This window comes from Ovis canadensis, chromosome 4 (genome assembly GCF_042477335.2).
Source record: "Ovis canadensis isolate MfBH-ARS-UI-01 breed Bighorn chromosome 4, ARS-UI_OviCan_v2, whole genome shotgun sequence".
Classification (NCBI taxonomy): Eukaryota; Metazoa; Chordata; class Mammalia; order Artiodactyla; family Bovidae; genus Ovis; species Ovis canadensis.
Genome location: NC_091248.1, coordinates 86158335 through 86179095, shown reverse-complemented (window position 1 = coordinate 86179095; position 20761 = coordinate 86158335). Strand labels below are relative to the sequence as shown.

The window sequence follows — 20761 nt, the reverse complement described above, 5'->3', positions numbered from 1 at the left end:
ACTGGGTTCCTGGTACATGCAGTGATAAGAGAGTTGGCCAGGACTGGTCCCAGCTCTAAGTCATGGAGGACTACATTTGTGACTTGAGAGACTCCTGTCTCCCTCCAGAAAACCTGGTCAGTGAATGTCATCCTATTTTCAGGGAGTGGGGTGTGGAGTAGGAAGTTAGTACATTGCTTCCAGAAGACCCTGGAGAAAATATGTGTACTACAGTCCATTCTGAAGGAGATCAACCCTGGGATTTCTTTGGAAGGAATGATGCTAAAGCTGAAACTCCAGTACTTTGGCTACCTCATGCGAAGAGTTGACTCATTGGAAAAGATTTTGATGCTGGGAGGAATTGGGGGCAGGAGGAGAAGGGGACGACAGAGGATGAGATGGCTGGATGGCATCACTGACTCGATGGACGCGAGTCTGAGTGAACTGTGGGAGTTGGTGATGGACAGGGAGGCCTGGCATGCTGCAATTCATAGGGTCGCAAAGAGTCGGACACGACTGAGCGACTGAACTGAACTGAACTGATAAGGGATGAGGAACACAGCAGAAATGACATTCTTCACCTCTTCCTCAAAGGAACTCAGGGCACTCCCTGGGTAGGATGAGGTTGAAGGTCAAAAGGAAGAAGAGAATCAGAGTTGGCCAGTCTGGGTAGGGTGCAGCAAGAATGAGCCGTTGGGTATCTTCCTAGGGGACACTTATGGATCTAGTAAGCAAGGAGGCAGAAAAAGAAGACCTGAAAGTTCTGGTGATCTCTGAGAAAAGAAACCCCATTCTTTCCTTCCCCATCCTTCCATCACTCTTGGGCCCAGGGCACCTTCTATTTCATTTCATCTTGCTGACCACAAGGGAGGGAGGCTCCACCTGTGCCCAAAGTTACTCTGTATCCCTTAGTACATCCAGGTGTCCTCAAATGCTTCCAATTTCCCTTCCTCAGGGTTGCTGTTCCAGGAAAGAAGGTTCTAAATTAATAGTCTACAAACTCCCCCTGCATGTTGGTTTGCAAAATTAATGATCCTTATGAAAAAGTAAATTAATCTTTGATGCTTGGTTGAGGCTAAGAGAAAAATCACTGTTTGGGGGGACTGGGCCTTCTTAATACCCCTCATCCAAAGCATTCTCTCACTCCCTTCTGGACTAACCACATTCACAGAGATTGGGAGGGAGGGGTGGACAACACAGCTTGAAAGTCCATCTCTGAATCCACAGGGCCGTGTTGCAAACATTTATCAAATGCCTGTTTGTGCAGCTCAATGGAACTGTGCCAGAGAGAAGCCCGGAAAGGCTGCAGGGAGGAAGCCCCCTGATGTGATGTTCCTCCCTTGTCAAGTTTTACTTGCACTTTCTACATACACAGTTTGAAAAGACTGCAATAAACATTTTGTAAAATGTAAATACCATGATCATGGTTTCTTCAGTTTTAGGAGGAACACAGCAGCTTTGCCACAAGCCATCATCACAGGTCCCAGGGTTCACAGATCTCTCGGGATTAGATAGATATTAAAGGAATTGGAAGTTCTGGTTGCCTCGCTGTGTTTTTCTAGCCCAAGACTCTGCTGCACTGCATTGCTCAGTTCCTTTCAACTGAAAAATTAAATCTGCACTCCCGTCAAAATGTGTCATCTGCACACCCGGACACTTATCCCAGTTCATCATGCTTTCTGCGGAGTCGAGGTGGAAAGAATGCTGCAGCTCCCACTTGTGAGGCCTGGGAAGAGCAGGTGTTTGAGAGGATCCGAACAACTGTTGTCCTGGGAGTGTCCTGGAAGCCGACTGGGAATTCCACGGGAACCTCGGTGCTAGGAAAATAGCTAGTGTCCGTCCGTTTCGTCGGGTGTGAATCACCCTGGTTGGGCTGGGAGAACATGAAGGACCTCGTCAGCGCTGTAGAACCTGCCAAATACACATCAGAACCAGGGGCGTGTGTGCGGAGGAGGAGGCACCCTATCCGGAGGCTTTTCTTCGAGGTCTATTTATCCTTTGTGCCCCACGGTTGGTGGGTTCTTTGAATGTAAACTCTTGGAAAGGGCCGAGGGAGCCTCTTTCACGCCCGGGGGAGTATCTTGCTCGTCTGTAAATGCTGAATGACAGCGGCAATTTCGGCCTGGAAGGGCCGGTGCGGATTGGGTCTGGTGACCCTCTCGCAGGCGCGGCTCGGGGCCAGGACCGGGGACACCATGGAGAGGCCGCGGCGCATCGGGCCCGGGCGCAGTCTGCGGGCGCTGGGAGGGGGCCCCACCTGGTCGCGGAGCCTGGGCCGGAGAGGCGGGGCCCGGCTTCCCGGAGGCGGCGGCTCCTCGAGCCCGAGCGCGCGCTCCCTGGCGTCCGGCGCACGCGCGAGGCCGGGAGGGAGCGCGCCCCGGCGGCGGCGGCGGCGGCGGCGGCGGCGGGAGGAGGAGGCGGGCGGCCGAGGGGAGCCTAGCCGCGCGCGCTGAGGTGGTGGTGGCGGCGGCGGCGACCTGAGCCGGGCGGAGTGGAGAGCGAGGGAGGGGACGGAGGGAGAGGGAGGCGGAGGGGAGTGAGAGCCGCATTTCCAGTTCCCAACTACGAGCCGCGAGTTTGTAGATGGGGCTGCTCGGTGGCGCCTGGGGCTGAGAAAGAGCAGCGGCGGCGGGCGGAGAGGAGCGACGGCGGCGCGGAGGAAGCCGAGGTGCGAGTCGGTGAGTTGCCGGGGCCCCCACGTCACTCGGGTAACGGTCTCGCCGCGCGCCGGGCCGGTCCGGGCGGGGGCGCCCTGTTGCTCGTGGCTTCGCGCCACGCGGGGACCCCGCCCCGCCCCCTCAGCACCTGGGCTGGGGCGGGCGACGGGGGCTGCTCCGCGCGGCCGGCGCGGGAGGGGCGCGCTCTGCCGGGCCCCAGGCTCCGGGGCTGCTGGCGGGCGGGCGGAGCGCGGCAACGTGTCTGGCCCAAGCCGCCGCGCCCCGCTCTCGCCACGCGCTCCGCGGCGCGGCCCGGGCGGAGGCAGGGCTGGGGGCGCGGGGCCCCCTCCGGCCGCCGGCACCCTCTGCGGCGGGAGTGACGTTAAGACTTGAATGGAGAGCCGTGCTGGGGGCGGTTGTGGCCGTGACAGACACCTTCGGGGTCGGTCCCCAGCGGGGGCGGCTCCGCCGGCCTCTCGCTGCCTCCCAAGCCCCGAGTTCTTGGGGGAGGAGGCTTTGGGCAAGTACTGCTGCCACTTCCGAGGCACGAGACTCCAGTTTGGCCAGAGTGGTTGTGGGCCGAGCACACGCTGCTCCGGAGGCGTTTGCGGCTGAGGCAGTGCTTTCCGATTCTGGGTACGTTGGTCTGGAACCAAAAAGGTGCTATTTTTTCTTTGGTGGGGGTGCTTTTTTGGGCGAGGTGGAGGGCCAGGAGGGAGCCGATGGTCGGTGTGATGACAGGATGTGGATTGGCTGATGGGGTATTTTGCAGAAGGACTTTTTAACACTTTCTTGGGAGTTACGTCTCAATTTCCCCAGCTCCTGAGGTTACAGCTGGAGATTCCATCCATTCAACTTCCATCAGCTGTGGCACGTTAAGAGGGGTCGGGGGTAGGAGAGGAAGGTAATCGAAGGCTGATGGGGAAGCTCAGAAAATTCACCGCATTACTTACAAACAGTCGGTTAAGGTCAAGCTAGCCACGTTTTACTCCTCTTCCATGCCTTTGGGGATGGTTGAAATTTTACTTGAGGCTTTCTCAATTGGTCGTCTTGTTATATGGCTCGGAACATTTGAGGTGCATTAAAATGCTCTTCAGTTGGCGTATGATTTAGCAGCCATTTCTTCCCGTGAAATCTTTCGGATGGTCGTTCGGAAACTTCTGTTTGTCGACTGTTTTAGGTGAGGTAACAACGCTGGTACCAATGCAGAGATAGTTGCGGTACGTTGGTGTAAACGACGGACCTCAAGGTAGTATTGTATCAGGCCTGATTATAGTCAAGTCTTCTGAGGCCTGATTACAGTAAACAAAGAACTTTTTGGGGTTGTGTCATTTTAAGGTCATCTGTATCTGAAATCTATCATGTATTTAAATTCATGTTTTAAGTATACGTTGGCACAGTGTGTTACTTTTTAAGGTCTATGCTGCTTTTAGTTTAGACTAGGGTTACATAATATACAAGTGGTAACATTTATAATGGCTCTGTTTTTGTCCTGTAGAGATTGCACACTAAATATGAAAAAACATTCTGGGATGTGTTTGTCCTTTTCTAATTGATGCTACTCAATTCCTTTTCCGCTTGGAATTTCAAAATGAATTTTTTTCTTTCTTTACTGGAAAGAAACTGGAACGCTGGAAAAATTGGGGGCTTATGCAAGTCTGGTAGCTCTGTATAAGACAGAATCATTTTCTGTTGTTCTGTAGGCCAACTGTTGGATTTTTTTCTTGACGAATCATATTTTTCTTAAACATTCGTGGGAGCAGTTTGCATTTTTCTTGAGTCCCATTTCAGGCTGAAATTGTTCCAGAAGACTACACAGCCTGATACTCTAGCTCCTTCCCCCACTCTCTCTTTTAAGCTTGGGATAACCAAGAAAATCGTAATTGAGAGGTTCCGTGTATGTTATCTGTGCTCTGTTTTGAAAATCGAAGTTGTTTGAGTGTTTACTACCCCTTTATAGAGTTTACCATTTAAGAAATGATTAGCAGAAGACAACCAAGATTTTAATTAGATACCCTTCACATGTTTTGATGTCCAAACTTTGTTGAAAGTGAGAAATAGCAGCATATTTTTGCTGAGAGGTACAAATAATACACGATTAGGGGTGGTCAAAGGCTACCTAACTATAAAAATACTAAGAAAATAAATATTAAAATGGGCAAGAGAACCCATGCGTACTTTTTGTGTCACTTGCTGTATTATAAATTACCTAGTTAGGTGGCTTTATAAAAAGAGTATCTTGCCAGTTAGACTTAGGTTTTTAGCACTAGTGATAATTTTCTTTACAAGATGATTCATTTGGTAAGTGACCAAATTTGTTTCAGAACTTCACTTCAGGTAGATGTGGTTGACTTGCAATGGATGTCCTGATATTTATTTCAGGAGGGATGAACACCTCCCCGTGAGATAAAATACTTGGTTATTTTCGGATATCATTAAATTATTCCTTAAAAAAAAAGAATGTACTGAGAAAAAACAACCTATAGGTTCTTTCCTTCCAAAAATAGTGCTCACATTTATGAATAACATAAGAGCAGAAAAGCATATGAAGTCTCTCTACGGATATGGTGCTAGCATTGAATTAAAGGTTTGATTTCTTCTCTGTAGGCACCAGATTTTACATAGATTGTTTTTTGTCAGTCTTGGAGAAGCTGCAATGGTTTTCTCACTCTTCCAGTTATTTGTACGTGACCACTGGGGGGAGACTTCACAATTTAGGTTGTTGGTATCCCTCTCTACACTGCTGCTAGTCATTCTTGGGCACTTTGCCCAACTACTGAAAATGTGTTGAGGAAGATGCACTTAGAATCCAGTCCTGATCAAGGTGTCTAAATGACTTTTATTTCTTTAAATCACACCACACTCAAAAAGTACCTCTCTCTATAAATTGTGTTTTTAACAGTTTACTTTTGGGTCCATATTACATGGGCTAGCTAAACATCTAACACTGTGAAAGAAGAGTTTCATGAATACATTAGAGCTTTCAAAGATCTGACTTTACTGATATTAATCTCAGAAGCAGTGCAGGCTTAATTACTTGCTTTGTGTACATAGGAATTAGTTGTCTGGAAAAATCTGGAGAGAATACCACTCTTCTCTGAGGTGTACCATATCCAAACCTCTTTAAACTGGTTGGTCTCTTATTTTAAAAAGCTTTCAGAGGGAGAGATATTGAAGCATCCTTTGCGCTTAATTTCGCCACATGGGGGAAGTTTCTCCTTTATCACAGTAATAGAGATAAGACGAAACCTCACAACTTTGTTGACCATTAAGCTGAAGCTATTCTCAAGAGGTACAATAAAGTCAGGAAAAACTCTAGCTTCCAGTCTTCTCTTCTGACAGTATTTAACTTTGTTGGTGTCCAATTCAGTAATAAGTCAACAAAGGACATTATTTTTGTAGTAGTTTATAAAGAACTTAAGTTATTCTTAAAATCTTGATTGTAATAGATTTATTCACTGTATAATGAGTAGGCTAGAATTTGAAGTAGTTTCTGTCACCTTTCTTAGTTTCTTCATTTTTACAATGGCTTCACTTTTTTTTTCTTAAAAAAATTCATAACTACAATAAGAGATATTTTCTGCTGAGGAAATGCAGATTCCTGGCCAACCTCAACATTGTATTTACTACTTGGGGAGTAATTTCTAATGGTCTGCAAAGCAAAATGAGGAAGACAATGTAGTGAGTTTTTTATAAAGCTCAAGTTATTTTCAAATCGTTTCCTCTGCCTACTAGTTCCTATAATGGTCTGATTCCTACTTGCTTTACAGACTCGCAGCTTTTTCTCTCAGATCAGTTGCTGCTTTACCACTTCTGTAGCATTCTCTCCTTGCTCACTGTTCTCCGTCTACCCAAGGCTTGTGTGCTCTGTCGTCTCTGACTCGTGACCTCATGGACTGTAGTCCACTAGGCGCCTCTGTCCATGGGATTTTCCAAGCAAGAGTACTAGCAGAGGTTGTCATTTCTTTTCTCCAGAGGATCTTATCCTGACTGAGGGCTTGAACCTGAGTCTGTTTTGCCTCCTGCACTGGCAGGCGGATTCTTTACCACTGCTCTGCTTGGGAAGCCCGTATTCCATCTGCATGGCCCTTCTTTTTTCCGCTCAGAAATGCCATGGCTTGTTCCTGACTTAGGTCTGTTCCCTTTGCCTGGAATTGCCTTAAAACATGACACAGTGGCTCGTGTTCATTATTTCAGGTTTCAGTTCAGTTACTTTCTCAGATAAGCATTACTGTGGAACCACCCTGTCAGAATGGCACCATCCTCATTTCTCCTTATCCCATTACTTTTTTTTTTGGCAGATTGTTTATCATATCTGACTTTGTTTTTTATATTATTTTGTTATCTGTATACTCTCATTAGCATGCAAGCCCCTTTAGAACCATGATTTTTTATCTCTTTTGTCTTAACAGTATATTTCAAGAACTTAGACTAGTTCCTGGCACACAGCTGTCATTAAATATAAATATGCATTTTTAAAAATCTGAGGTTCTATTCCTCCTGAGGCTTTGGTGTTAAAGTATTCCTTTATGAAATGATATGAGTCAATGGTAGTTGTAGTAAGATAGTTGTAGTAAGTAGGCCACTTTTGGCTGTAAGTTACAGAAATCCATTCTAACTGGTATTGGTATGAACAAAAAGTGAGATTTACTATAAAGATAGATGCAGAAGTGTCTAAAGGAATCCCAGGGCTGGGACTCTGGAACTCCAGCACCAGCGGAGCACACTTCATCTCTTCTGTTTACTCTTCCTTGTGCATTTGTTTCATGTTTTCTAATGTTGTGGAGGACCACTTTCTAGTCCTCTTAATAGAAGATATGGCTCCTAAAATTTCCCTGTTTCTGGGCCCAGAAGTAAATAGATTTCTCTAGCACCCAAATACATAGGGAAACAGTGAGAAACTTAATTTTTTTGGGGGGGGGGTCCAAAATCACTGCAGATGGTGACTGCAGCCATGAAATTAAAAGATGCTTGCTCCTTGGAAGAAAAGCTATACCAACCTAGACAGCATATTAAAAAGCAGAGACATTACTTTGCCAACAGAGGTCCATCTAGTCAAAACTATGTTTTCCAGTAGTCATGTATGGATGTGAGAGTTGTACCATAAAGAAAGCTGAGTGCCTAAGAATTGATGCTTTTGAACTGTGGTGTTGAAGACTCTTGAGAGTCCCTTGGACAACAAGGAGATCCAATGAGTCCATCCTAAAGGAAATCAGTCCTGAATATTCATTGGAAGGACTGATGCTGAAGCTGAAACTTCAATACTTCGGCCACCTGATGTGAAGAACTGACTCATTTGAAAAGAACCCAATGCTAGGAAAGATTGAAGGAGAGAGGAGAAAGGTATGACAGAGAATGAGATGGTTGGATGTCATCACTGACTCAATGGACATGAGTTTGAGTAGGCTCCAGGAGTTGGTCATGGACAGGGAAGCCTGGCGTGCTGCAGTCCATGAGGTCACAAAGAGTCAGACAAGACTGAGCGACTGAACTGAACTGATGCATAAATTGCTGTAGGTGGTATGGGAGAGGAAAGAACTTATCTGAACACTAGTATTGCTTAATTTTTCTTTTCTTTAATCATGCAATAAGCCCAGGCTAGGCAATGGCACCCCACTCCAGTACTCTTGCCTTGAAAATCCCATGGACGGAGGAGCCTGGTAGGCTGCTATCCATGGGGTCTCGAAGAGTCGGACATGCACGACTGAGCGACTTCACTTTCGCTTTTCACTTTGGCTTTTCACTTTCATGCATTGGAGAAGGAGATGGCAACCCACTCCAGTGTTCTTGCCTGGAGAATCCCGGGGAAGGGGGAGCCTGGTGGGCTGCCGTCTATGGACCCACACGGAGTTGGACACGACTGAAGCAACTTAGCAGCAGCAGCAGGCTAAAGCCAGCAAAATCTCTGCCCCTCTCCCCTACAAGACACACACAGGAGATTCCTTTTAGGATCATAATTAATTGCCCTTCTCAGATCACCTCTTCATCTCCATAGTACTGGTGAAGTTTGCTTCTAAATCAGTGCGGTTTCCATTAACTTTGTATCTTTTCAGAGACTTGTACTTTGTTAGCTTCTTAGTAATTTTCAAGGAAAGATTGAACTGAATAGTGCTTAGCTTAAGAGCTTTTTATATAACTACTTAATAATGTTACATTTTTGGAAATAATTTGTAAAAAAATGATTTAGAATTTCACTTAATATACGTATTTAAGATTTTATTACAATAAATAGCCATAGAACACTTCCATAAGTTGTTGATTTATATAGTATATTAAGGGAACTTTGCTTTTACATGGTTCCTGTGCTCTATAAAATATTTTTAGATCTTTATTGTGTTGGAGAAATGTGGAAAGAGGAGGGTGGGCAACTGAAATGCCTGGAACTTTTCTAGAAAATTTCATGAGAAACTGAGGAAGGTGACTAAGTAGATCAGGGGAAAGGAAAAGGAAAGAGTGAAGAATTTACAGAAAGTCTCATGGAACCTGGAGGGGCTACATCTTCAGTTCAGTTCAGTCACTCAGTCGTGTCTGACTCTTTGCAACCCCTTGAATCGCAGCACACCAGGCCTCCCTGTCCATCACCAACTCCCGGAGTTTACTCAAACTCATGTCCATCGAGTCAGTGATTCCATCCAGCCATCTCATCCTCTGTCATCCCCTTCTCCTCCTACCCCCAGTCCCTCCCAGCATCAGAGTCTTTTCCAATGAGTCAACTCTTTGCCTGAGGTGGCCAAAGTACTGGAGTTTCAGCTTCAGCATCAGTCCTTCCAATGAACACCCAGGGTTGATCTCCTTCAGAATGGACTGGTTGGATCTCGTTGCAGTCCAAGGGACTCTCAAGAGTCTTCTCCAACACCACAGTTCAAAAGCATCAATTCTTCAGCACTCAGCTTTCTTTATGGTCCAACTCTCACATCCATACATGACCACAGGAAAAACCATAGCCTATACTCAGTTCAGTTCAGTCGCTCAGTCGTGTCCCACTCTTTGCAATGGAGGAGTTTTAACCAAGGAAATTGCTGTTAATGTAGTTGAATGCATACTTTGAGAATACATTATATACTTCATGACACTTTAATTCTCTAGGTCTTCTGCCATGAGTTGACTCTGATACAGGGTTTCTCTACTTAAGTGGCTTGTAAAAATCCTTTAGAGTTATGTCTAACCAAAGGATTCTAGTTTAGTATGTCTGGTATGGAGCCAGAGCGTGTTTATATTTTCAAAATCCCCAAGAGTCAATATTTATAAAATAATCCACTTTATAAAGTATTCTCTTCAACAACCAAATCAATCAACGTAGCTTTTAGGGTCCTTTAGTTTAGGTAACTAACCTCAGAAGGGCTTCCCTGATGCCTCAAATGGAAGAGAATCTGCTTGTAATGTGGAAGACCCAGGTTTGATCCCCAGGTTGGGAAGATCCCCTGGAGAAGGGAATGGCAGCCCACTCCAGTATTCTCGCCTGGAGAATTCCATGGACCGATGCTACAGTCCATGGGGTCGCAAAGAGTCGGACATGACTGAGCGACGTAACGCACATACAACCTCAGAAAGGCTGTCTTACCTTGGTCTCTACTTTGGGCAGATTGGTAGCTCTGTAAACATCTGACTGATTTCCATTGTTCTGCCCACTTTCATTGTTTCCCCTTCTTTGCCTACTTGTTTCTTCTGCTTAAAAATGTTGAAGCTTGCCTCCCCCAAGAAGCTGTCTTGGCTGGTCTCATCCAGTTTATCTTTCCAGTACAGGACAGATTATAGCACAACATTGACACAGCTGGTAAATACACATCCTAAGAGGGGCTGATTCATGTGTTTTCACTGTTAAGTCTTGTGCACATATTCCCATTTTACTATTTGAACATCCTTAGTTTTTCCTTTTGCTACCAAGAGCATAAAGCTTATACATAGCTGTCTGTATATCGATAATGGCATCAGTATTTTTGAATGCTTACTATGTTTCAGGAACTTTGCTGAGTGTTGTCCACACATTATCTCTTTTGCTCATCCACAGTTTTTTAAAAATCAAATTAAAACCCTTATATGATTGTGCTAGTTTCCTATGGCTGCTGCAACAAATTGCCACCAACTTGGTGGCTTAAAAACAGAAGTTTATTCTCTCTCAGTTTTGGAGGCCAGGTGTCTGAAGTCAGTATCAGTGTGCCAAAATCAGGGTGCTCCCTCCAAAGGCTCAAGAAGAGACTATGTTCTTCGCTTCTTCCACAGTTTGGTGCCTGCCAGAATGCCTTGCCTTGTAGTTGCATCACTCCAGTCTTCAAAGGCAGAATTTCAAATCTCCCTCAGCTCTCTTCTTCTCATCACCTTTTCCTACGTGTGAGCAAAAAAGAGAGAAACCATTCATCGCCTCTCTCTTATAAGGACACGTATGATGGCATTTGAGCTCCCCTTTGCTCCAGAATAATCTCCCTGTCACAGGATCCTTAATCACATCTGCAAAGACCCCTTTTCCAAATAATGTAACATTCACCGGTTCCAAGGATTAAGCCATGGATGTGTTTTAGGGGACTATTATTCAACCTACCACTTTGATAATTCAGAGGAGGGCTGGTAAAAGTCTTTTGCTCCATCCTCATTCCTCTCCGTATCAGCGTTCCTTATTCAGAGATGGTTTTGCTGCCCTCTCATCGCTCCCTCAGGGACATCTGGCTGTCGTAACTGGGAGGGGGTTGCTGTTGGCATCTGTCAGATAGAGGCCAGGGATGATGCTGCAGACTGCGCGAGGTGGGCCGTCCCTCACAGAGTTATCCAGCCCGAATGTCATAGTGCTGGGGCTGAAAAGCCTTGTCCTATAAGTAACTGTTACAAATAGTTTCCTGTATATCACTCCTGAAAAAAAAATCTTATATTAGCTAGCACATGAGTAAAGCCCTCTGATATGATTTGATTATGTCCGGTGGTAGTTTTTAGTTAAGTGAAGAGTCATAATAAATGACTCACATATACCTTAAGTAACATTTTCACTTTCAAAATATAAATACACATGCACACACTAACATTTTCTTTGAGTATGTATCTTTTGAGTGGAGCTCTGGGTCAATATTCTTATAGAAACTTGCTCTGGCTTTGAAGCAAGAACTTAAAAGTTTGTGCAGGATCCTTATAGAGTTTTATGACTCCTCAATTGTTTATCGTTGACTTACACTTAATTATACAGCAATTTGGATTTTTTTGTATTATTGTTTTGTCACTTGCTTTCTTTAGATCTCTCCAAAGCATTCAATTTGGCTTTCATATAAAGAACAATATGACTCTGGTGGTCTTGTATCAAACATAATATATATATAGTGTGTGTATATAAAGAAATCTTTGTACAGAAAAGAATTGCTCTAATATATTGCAAATACTTCATCCAGTTGTAGCTCACTTAGTTTCTCATGTGACATAGAGCTAATTTCACTTTCAGATTTTTGAAAGTTTTAGAAAATTTTGTTTTAATACTGTAATAACTTTATAAATTATATGATATTGCATAAATACTTTATTGCTTTTCATATTAATGCTTGATTTACTTTTCATTAACTGCAACAAATATTATTTGGTGTTTTGCTTACTAGCAAAATATTTTCAGTTTCTTATGTAGTTAAATAGCACAATTTCTTGATATTGGGTGTTTTATTATTTTCTTACTCAGCGAGTGAGTTAGGGATGTGGATTGTAATTCCAGTTTTTGTAACTTCCGTCTCTTTTACTTTGTCCAGGACACAGAGCTCTGTGTGGTACAAATAATAAGCATGGTGGCATATCCTGGTATTACTGTTGAACTCGATATATTGATACCTCATCTCTAAAATAGGGGTTGTAATACTTACATTGTAGGGTTGGTGTAAGGTTTTAATTGGATAATAAATACACAGTGTCTAGCACAGAGTCTGGGACAGTCAGTAAATGTCAGTATCCTTTCCTTCTCTTACTGTCTGGTACAGTGTTAAATGTTCAGTGGATATTTGTTGAATAAACATATTTTCAGTTGCCTTAGCTTGATTCATTTTTTCACATTTTTCTTTCCAGCATAAGAACTATGTCTCAGTAAATATTTTTTAGAAGAATTCCACTTTTAAAGTAGTCCAATAAGTTATGTGCTATTAACTAAAGTTACTAAGTCTTATTTTTATATGACATTTCAGTGTGTTTACAAAGGCAAATTAAATATTAGGTGGAAAGATGACTATGTGACCTCAGAGATTCCTTCCAGCATGATTTAAAATTTTTATAAAATTCACATAATCCTGAATTTTCTTTCTGCTTTGTCCCTAAAATCTAAAGAAGTAAGTAGTGTTTGAAAATGTAGCATTTAGTTGGGAAGGAAGAAAATAACCATACTTGTTATGTTCATAATGGTTCCTTACCATATTATAGGAATCCTTTAGTCTTTGGAATGAATGTCACTGTCTTCAAGTGGATTTGTCTTTTTATTTTACCTAGAATATATGTGTATATCTACATATAATGAAATGTTTAAAGAAGTTTCATTTTATGTAAAGTTATTTGCCTTTTTATTCATCTATTAAATATCCTTCTACCTGAGATTTTGGTATACTTGGGTAGTATACTGAGTAACTTAGGTAGCTGAGTTAAAAGAAATTTAATTCATTTAAGTTGCTTATTTTAGAAATTAAATGATAGTCATGCATGATTTTGTATAAGTTGATTCCGGTATTTTCTGTTTTAAACTGCTAATTGTCATTTGTAATCGGGGATAAATGAAAAATATTAAGCCACATTTTTTAAGAAGGATGGAACACTGTGAGGCAAATGGGCAAAACCGTCAATCACAGCATGCCCTCACCATCCTTAGCATTGGGTTCTTGAAAACCCCAAGGCAGAGAGATTTTCCCTGAAGGAATTTAAGGTGTTACAGGGGATGTCAGGCCAAGGAGTCAGAGATTGTGAGTGAACCTTTAAGAGATCTTATAAGCTTTAATGTCCTCCCAATTAAAGCATTAGCTATATCAAATTTATCAGCATTTTGTGCAGTTTCAAAATATCAGGTATTAGTTTCCCCTACTTTCTTCAAAGAAATGTTTCAGAATTTCCAGTCTTGCAGTTGGTGGGGAACAGGAAATGCTTCATAATTCATAAGAAGCAATTTTTAGTGTATCTTATTCAGAGCTTTTTTTATTTTCACTTAAAGGTTACTGTTGTTTTAGAGATAGCAGAAATTGAATATTTGAGATTAAAAAATAAGCTTTTACTAACCTTTATTTGACTTGCTCTCTATACCCAAATGGGTATTTACAGTTCCTTTCCAGTTCTGGTAACTTCATGCCAGTTCATGTCGGAATGTGACAGAGTGGAACACTGATGTGGCTGATGGTCCTTCCTTTCTCATCTTTGTTCTCTCCTTCCCAGCACACTGTGATTCTAGATCAAAGGCTGGAGATGTGTTTTGTCTCTGTTTCTATCTCTTTTAGCAGGGCCCTGCAAATATCTTCTACTCCTACACTGCCATCTCTTTATTTCTCGTCTGTTTCATCTTGCAAACCTGCAGTTCCTTCTTTCCCAAAAATAGCTCCAGAAACAGCAACTTAGAATTGGTTACACTCTAGAAATGTTTACCAGAAGGAAATCCATGAATATGTGTATATACTGGAATTTCACATAGTAAAAAAGTTTTTCGAGGGAAGAAACGGTCTTTGTATCCCCTCAGCCAAGCATTGGCCCATGAGCTTAGGCAATTCTTAGTATTTATTATTGAACAAATTAGGAAACTTCAGAAGTTGGCACAGAAGTAGTGGTTTATCATGTGTGGCAGACTGTAAGTTCTGAGATAGATTAAGAAAAGAAATTCTTATCTGTAGAGGGGGACTTGCTACTCATTTGATTGGATTAATTTTGAGAAAAGTCCTAGGATGTGTTTAGTTCTAAAACTTTGATTATAAAAAAGAAAGAAGTGGGTCATAGTTGGTGAGATATTGAATAGCTAAGAAAAAAACAATATTTTTAGGTGAGGTAAAAGAAATAAAGGGAAACAACAGAATTGGAAAGAGTAGAGATCTCTTCAAGAAAATTAGAGATACCAAGAGAACATCTCATGCAAAGATGGGCTCGATAAAGGACAGAAATGGTATGGACCTAACAGAAGCAGAAGATATTAAGAAGAGGTGGCAAGAATACACAGAAGAACTGTACAAAAAAGATCTTCACGACCAAGATAATCATGATGATGTGATCACTTACCTAGAGCCAGACATCCTGGAATGTGAAATCAAGTGGGCCTTAGAAAGCATCACTACGAACAAAGCTAGTGGAGGTGATGGAATTCCAGCTGAGCTGTTTCAAATCCTGGAAGATGATGCTGTGAAAGTGCCGCACTCAATAGGCCAGCAAATTTGGAAAACTCAACAGTGGCCACAGGACTGGAGAAGGTCAGTTTTCATTCCAATCTCAAAGAAAGGCAATGCCAAAGAATGCCCAAACTACCGCACAATTGCACTCACACTAGTAAAGTAATGCTCAAAATTCTCCAGGCCAGGCTTCAGCAATATGTGAACTATGAACTTCCAGATGTTCAAGCTGGTTTTAGGAAAGGTAGAGGAACAGGAGATCAAATTGCCAATATCCGCTAGATCATGGAAAAAGCAAGAGAGTTCCAGAAAAAACATCTATTTCTGCTTTTTAGACTACGCCAAAGCCTTTTGGCTATGTGGATCACAAGAAACTGTGGAAAATTCTGAAAGAGATGGGAATACCAGACCACCTGACCCGCCTCTTGAGAAATCTGTCTGCAGGTCAGGAAGCAACAGTTAGAACTGGACATGGAACAACAGACTAGTTCCAAATAGGAAAGGGAGTACGTCAAGGCTGTATGTTGTCACCCTGCTTATTTAACGTCTCTGCAGAGTATATCATGAGAAACGCTGGGCTGGAAGAAGCACAAGCTGGAATCAAGATTGCCGGGAGAAATATCAATAACCTCAGATATGCAGATGACACCACCCTTATGGCAGAAAATGAAGAGGAACTAAAAAGCCTCTTGATGAAAGTGAAAGTGGAGAGTGAAAAAGTTGGCTTAAAGCTCAACATTCAGAAAACGAAGATCATGCCATCTGGTCCCATCACTTCATGGGAAATAGATGGGGAAACAGTGGAAACAGTGTCAGACTTTATTTTTTTGGGCTCCAAAATCACTGCAGGTACTGATTGCAAGCCATGAAATTAAAAGACGCTTACTCCTTTGAAGAAAAGTTATGACCAACCTAGATAGCGTATTGAAAAGCAGAGACATTCCTTTGCCAACAAACGTCCATCTAGTCAAGGCTATGGTTTTTCCACTGGTCATGTATGGATGTGAAAGTTGGACTGTGAAGAAAGCTAAGCGCCGGAGAATTGATGCTTTTGAACTGTGGTGTTGGAGAAGACTCTTGAGAGTCCCTTGGACTGCAAGCAGATCCAACCAGTCCATTCTAAAGGAGATCAGTCCTGGGTGTTCTTTGGAAGGAATGATGCTAAAGCTGAAACTCCAATACTTTGGCCACCTTGTGTGAAGAGTTGACTCATTGGAAAAGACTCTGATGCTGGGAGGGACTGGGGGCAGGAGGAGAAGGGGACGACAGAGGATGAGATGACTGGATGGCATCACTGACACGATGGACATGAGTTTTGGTGAACTCTGGGGTTTGGTGATAAACAGGGAGGCCTGGCGTGCTGCAGTTCATGGGGTCGCAGGGAGTTGGACACGACTGAGCAACTGAACATGAATAAAGGCACTTAGGTGGGAATGTGACGTGTGGTTGTAAGTATAGGAAGTAAAAAGACCAATGTGGTTAGGACAGAGAGTTTGTATTAGAGAATAGAGGAATTCAGTTGAATCGACGAAAATCTCATTTTTTAAAAGAAATGTAAGCATTTCCAGATGGCAGAAAGCCCTATTTTTCTAATGCAGTATTGTCATTAAAATGATAATTTAACATGAGCTGTGTGATAGTCTTACAACTGAGTGAATTACCTTGAAGAAAAGAACAGTAGGAGAAGGCTTGCAGTGGTAATTTCAAAAGTGAAGCAGTGAGAGCTTGGAAGACAGAGGTGACAGAGAAAATGGGGAGTAAAAGATGAATGTATTAATAGTGAAATTGTGAATTCACTGTGGCCAGTTAAATGGAATACAGAGGTATTTTGAAGTTTTCAAGGGATTCCTAGGCAAAGGACAGTCCCTGGATTTTTCAGAGTTTGGGGATCTTTTCCCAAGATAAGCCCTGTTCTTGTTTTAAAAGGTTCATTTAGTTTCTTATTTTTAAATAAGCTGTTATATTCTTTAGATTTCAGTAGGCTGTTCTCAATTATATTTGACCCTTTTCATTATTAAAGGATAAAAAAGTTCTTTTGAGACCACTTACCTGGATATTAATAAGTCAAATTTTATTTGGGCTTTCATGGTATACTGTTAACTTTCAAAGGGAGAGTATTTACTGTAATGATAACTGAGATGCTGGTGGGTGCTGTCATGGAAAAAGAGGCACAGAGGAACTAAAAATTAAGAAAAGGGGAAACAAAGTCAAGACACTGGTAGTACTGAGGAAGATGATAAAAATATTAAACCAGGAATATTAAAATTTAAAAGTGTTCAAGTGCCTGAAAACTACTTCAGTGTTAGAAGTTGTGGGGAAGTATGAGAAGTCAAAAAAGATTTGACTTTCATTATCAGAGAGCGTATATAAAGTATAGTCATGGGTCTTCCCCTCTGACTTTTTTTTTTTAATTCACCAAAAAAAGAAGAAAGAAACGTATAGCAAATACCTCTTACAACCATGCTATGATCATACTTCCTCTGAAAGTGAAAATTGTTCAGCTGTGTCCGACTCTGTGACCTCATGGACAATACAGTCCGTGGAATTCTCCAGGTCAGAGTACTGGAATGGGTGAGCCTTTCCCTTCTCCAGAGGATCTTCCCGACCCAGAAATCAAACTGTGGTCTCTTGCATTGCAGATGGATTCTTTACCAACTGAGCTATGAAAGCCAAATTAATATGAGACATTTACTGTGTGATCAAGAAAAGTGAGGTGATTTTGATGGGAGAAGTATCAAACTTTATTAGCTTGTTCACATTGTTTAGAATATACCATTGATGCTTTAAGGGGACAGCTTTTGCCTCCCACTGGGTACTTGGTAATATCTGAAGATTTTTGGTTGTCACAGTTTGGATAGGGGGTGCTTATTAGCATCTAGTGGGTAGAGCAAGGATGCTACTGAACAGTTCATAGGACAGTCCCCCATAACAGAGTCCAAAATGCCAGTAGTGCCAAGATTGAGTAGCCCTGGAGTATGGGAGTAAGCAGTTTTTCCCTGGGTAATTTTAAAGACCTGTGTCAATTTATTATTTCTTTTTTTTGCAAATCTGACCAGGTATTGCCTTCTGTTAATGCACTTTCTTCCCACAGTTTACAATACACTTGATTGTCACTGTTTTCTTTACTGTGTTCGTATCCTCAGGCTAGGTCTTGGGCTTCCCAGGTGGCGCTAGGGACCTTGGTGGCTCAGATGGTAAAGAATCTGCCTGCAGTGTGGGAGACCTGGGTTTGATCCCTGGGTTGGGAAGATCCCCTGGAGAAAGGAATGGCAATCCACTCCAGTATTCTTGCCTAGAGAATTCCATGGACAAGGAACCTGGTGGCTACAGTCCATGGGGTTGCAAAGAGTCGGACACGACTGAGCGGTTTCAGTTTCTTTCCCAGGTGGCGCACTGGTAAAGAATCTGTCTGCCAATACAAGGAGATGCAAGAGATACAGGTTTGATCCCTGGGTTGGGAACATCCCCTGGAGAAAGAAATGGCAATCCCCTCTAGTATTCTTGCCTGGAAAATTCCATAGACAGAGGAGCCTGACAGGCTACAGTCCAAGGAGTCGCAAAGAGTTGGACACTACTGAGCACGTGCATCTTGGGTACTTTGATTAGATGCACTTTGATTTCCAAATTCTGAGGGCCTTTTGATGTAATTTCTTAAGTACTTTCTTTTGTAAGAAGACTTTTTCATGTGCTTCAGGTCCTAGGTCTGGGTTGCGCTAGTTCTTAAGTCCAGGTTTTATTCTAGTGATGTTTAAATGTTCTTATTTTTTTATGCAAGGGTTTTTTTCTTTTTAACATTATTTAAAACTGTTGTAATCTTTCTTTTGTGTGTGTGTGTGTGCACATCACGCACACGTGCTCAGTTGTTCAGTCTTGTCTGACTCTCTGTGACTTTATAGACTGTAGCCTGCCAGGCCCCTCTGTCCATGGGATTCTCCAGACAAGAATACTGGAGTGGGTTGCCATGCCCTCCTCCAGGGCGTCTTCTCTACCCAGAGATCAGACCCACATCTCCTGCATTGCAGGCAAATTCTTTACCACTGAGCCACTTGGATATACAAGTTTATTTAAATGAAATACTTAACTCCTGGAAAAGCTGTGTAAGAGTTATTTCTTTCAGAATGATTTTATCCCTGCTTATAGATAAAGATTACCATAACTACAACATTACATTTAACAGCTGCATACAAAAAGCTACTTTAAAAGGTATTATAATTATAATGGCTTTATAATGATAAGTGAAAACATTAAGAACCAATTTTTTTCCCTTAGCCTACCTCGATTTGATGTTGATTTAAACATATTGATCATTTAGTAAAGTACAAGTGCCATGTGCCTGTGTATACACTGACCCTTGAATGACATGGTAGATGGTGGGGTGGAGGGGCTGGGAATCTGTGGCTAATTTATTGTTGGCCCTCTGTATCTAGAGTTCTTTGGTACCTGTGAATTCAACCAACCATGGATTGGGTAGTACTGTAGTATTTTCTGTTAAACAATACCCATGTTTAAGTGGTCCTTCACAGTTCAAAGCCCCATTGTTCAAGGGTCAGCTGTACTAGCTACTCTGTGTATGAAAAGAATAGGGAGGAAAAGCAAAAGTACAGAGCAGTTATGTAGTAGTCAGGATGTGGTGGATCCATATTGTGTTTATGTAGTCTATGCGTGTGTGTGTGTTGAAAATTTATCTCTGAGAAGTGAAGTTCTGGAGTAAGTGTAGGTTTTATTTTTTTGTAGTAAATATTTTCTGTCTACTTCTAGTATGTATCACTTATGTCTTAATCTTCCATTTTCATTTGTGCAGATGTTTTGTTAATTGGCCTTCTATCAGTCTAAAACTGATCTGCCTCATTGACCTGTTAAAGAGACACTCACTTGTCTATTATTAAGTGACATATTCTGGAACTGCTCAACAGAAACATCTACCCCCCTGCTTCAAACGTGCAAACTCATTGCTTGGAGTCTTGACTCCTTCCTTGGGCGTCTGTCAGCCGTGGAGAGAATTGCAGTTGCAGCTGTTGTCTCACAAGAGGTTTTAGGTCCTCACTGCATAAGCACACAGCCAGCATCAATGGAGAAGGCAGTGGCACCCCACTGCAGTACTCTTGCCTGGAAAATCCCGTGGACAGAGGAGCCTGGTAGGCTGCAGTCCATGGGGTCGCGAAATGTCAGACACGACTGAGCGACTTCACTGTAACTTTTTGCTTTCCTGCATTGGAGAAGGAAATGGCAACCCACTCCAGTGTTCTTGCCTGGAGAATCCCAGGGATGGCAGAGCCTGGTGGGCTGCCGTCTATGGGGTCGCACAGAGTCGGACACACCTGAAGCAACTTAGCAGCAGCATCAATAACTCTATTTTAATTCAGGAGATGTTTCAGCTAAGAAATATTTAAATGCTTGCAGAGACTACTCTTCTGAGTCTAAGAATTCCAGGGTAGTCTGACGCACTGCTTTTATCCTTGGTGTGCGGAACTACCCACTTTATCTGAAGGGAAGGATTGATGTTGACTGATAAACAGGACAGCTCTCCCTCTCTTTACTTATTTATATAAATTTATTTTTAATTTTTGAAAATTCTAATCTTAATGATAAGCAATTAAAACAACACAGAAGGATGAATGTACAATGAAAGTTTAAAATTTTTCTGTTCCCAGTCTTACTTCATGGAGTTATTCGTTGATAACAGTTTCAAATTGAGTCATATCAGTAAAGCGTCTCTCAACAGTTGGTGTTTGGCATTTTGGGCAGCACTGTACTTTGTCATGTGGGATTGTGCTGAACGCCGCTTAGTGTTCAGTGCCCCTGTTCTCTGCCATAGCCATTGGAGTA

General features: G+C 42.5%; 1 protein-coding gene across 10 annotated transcripts in view; it reads left to right on the top strand.

The window, feature by feature from the left end:
• The first annotated feature begins 1906 nt into the window (after positions 1-1906).
• Positions 1907-20761, top strand: part of PALS2 (protein associated with LIN7 2, MAGUK p55 family member) — a 120473-nt gene continuing 101618 nt past the window's right edge. Inside the window, exon 1 of one of the 10 annotated variants that reach the window (XM_069588171.1) lies at positions 1907-2657. The gene's annotated coding sequence lies outside the window, so the exon portion shown is untranslated. Of the gene's footprint in view, positions 3273-20761 lie in introns of all 10 variants that reach the window. The other 9 variants (XM_069588165.1, XM_069588173.1, XM_069588174.1 and 6 more) reach the window with 9 other exon arrangements.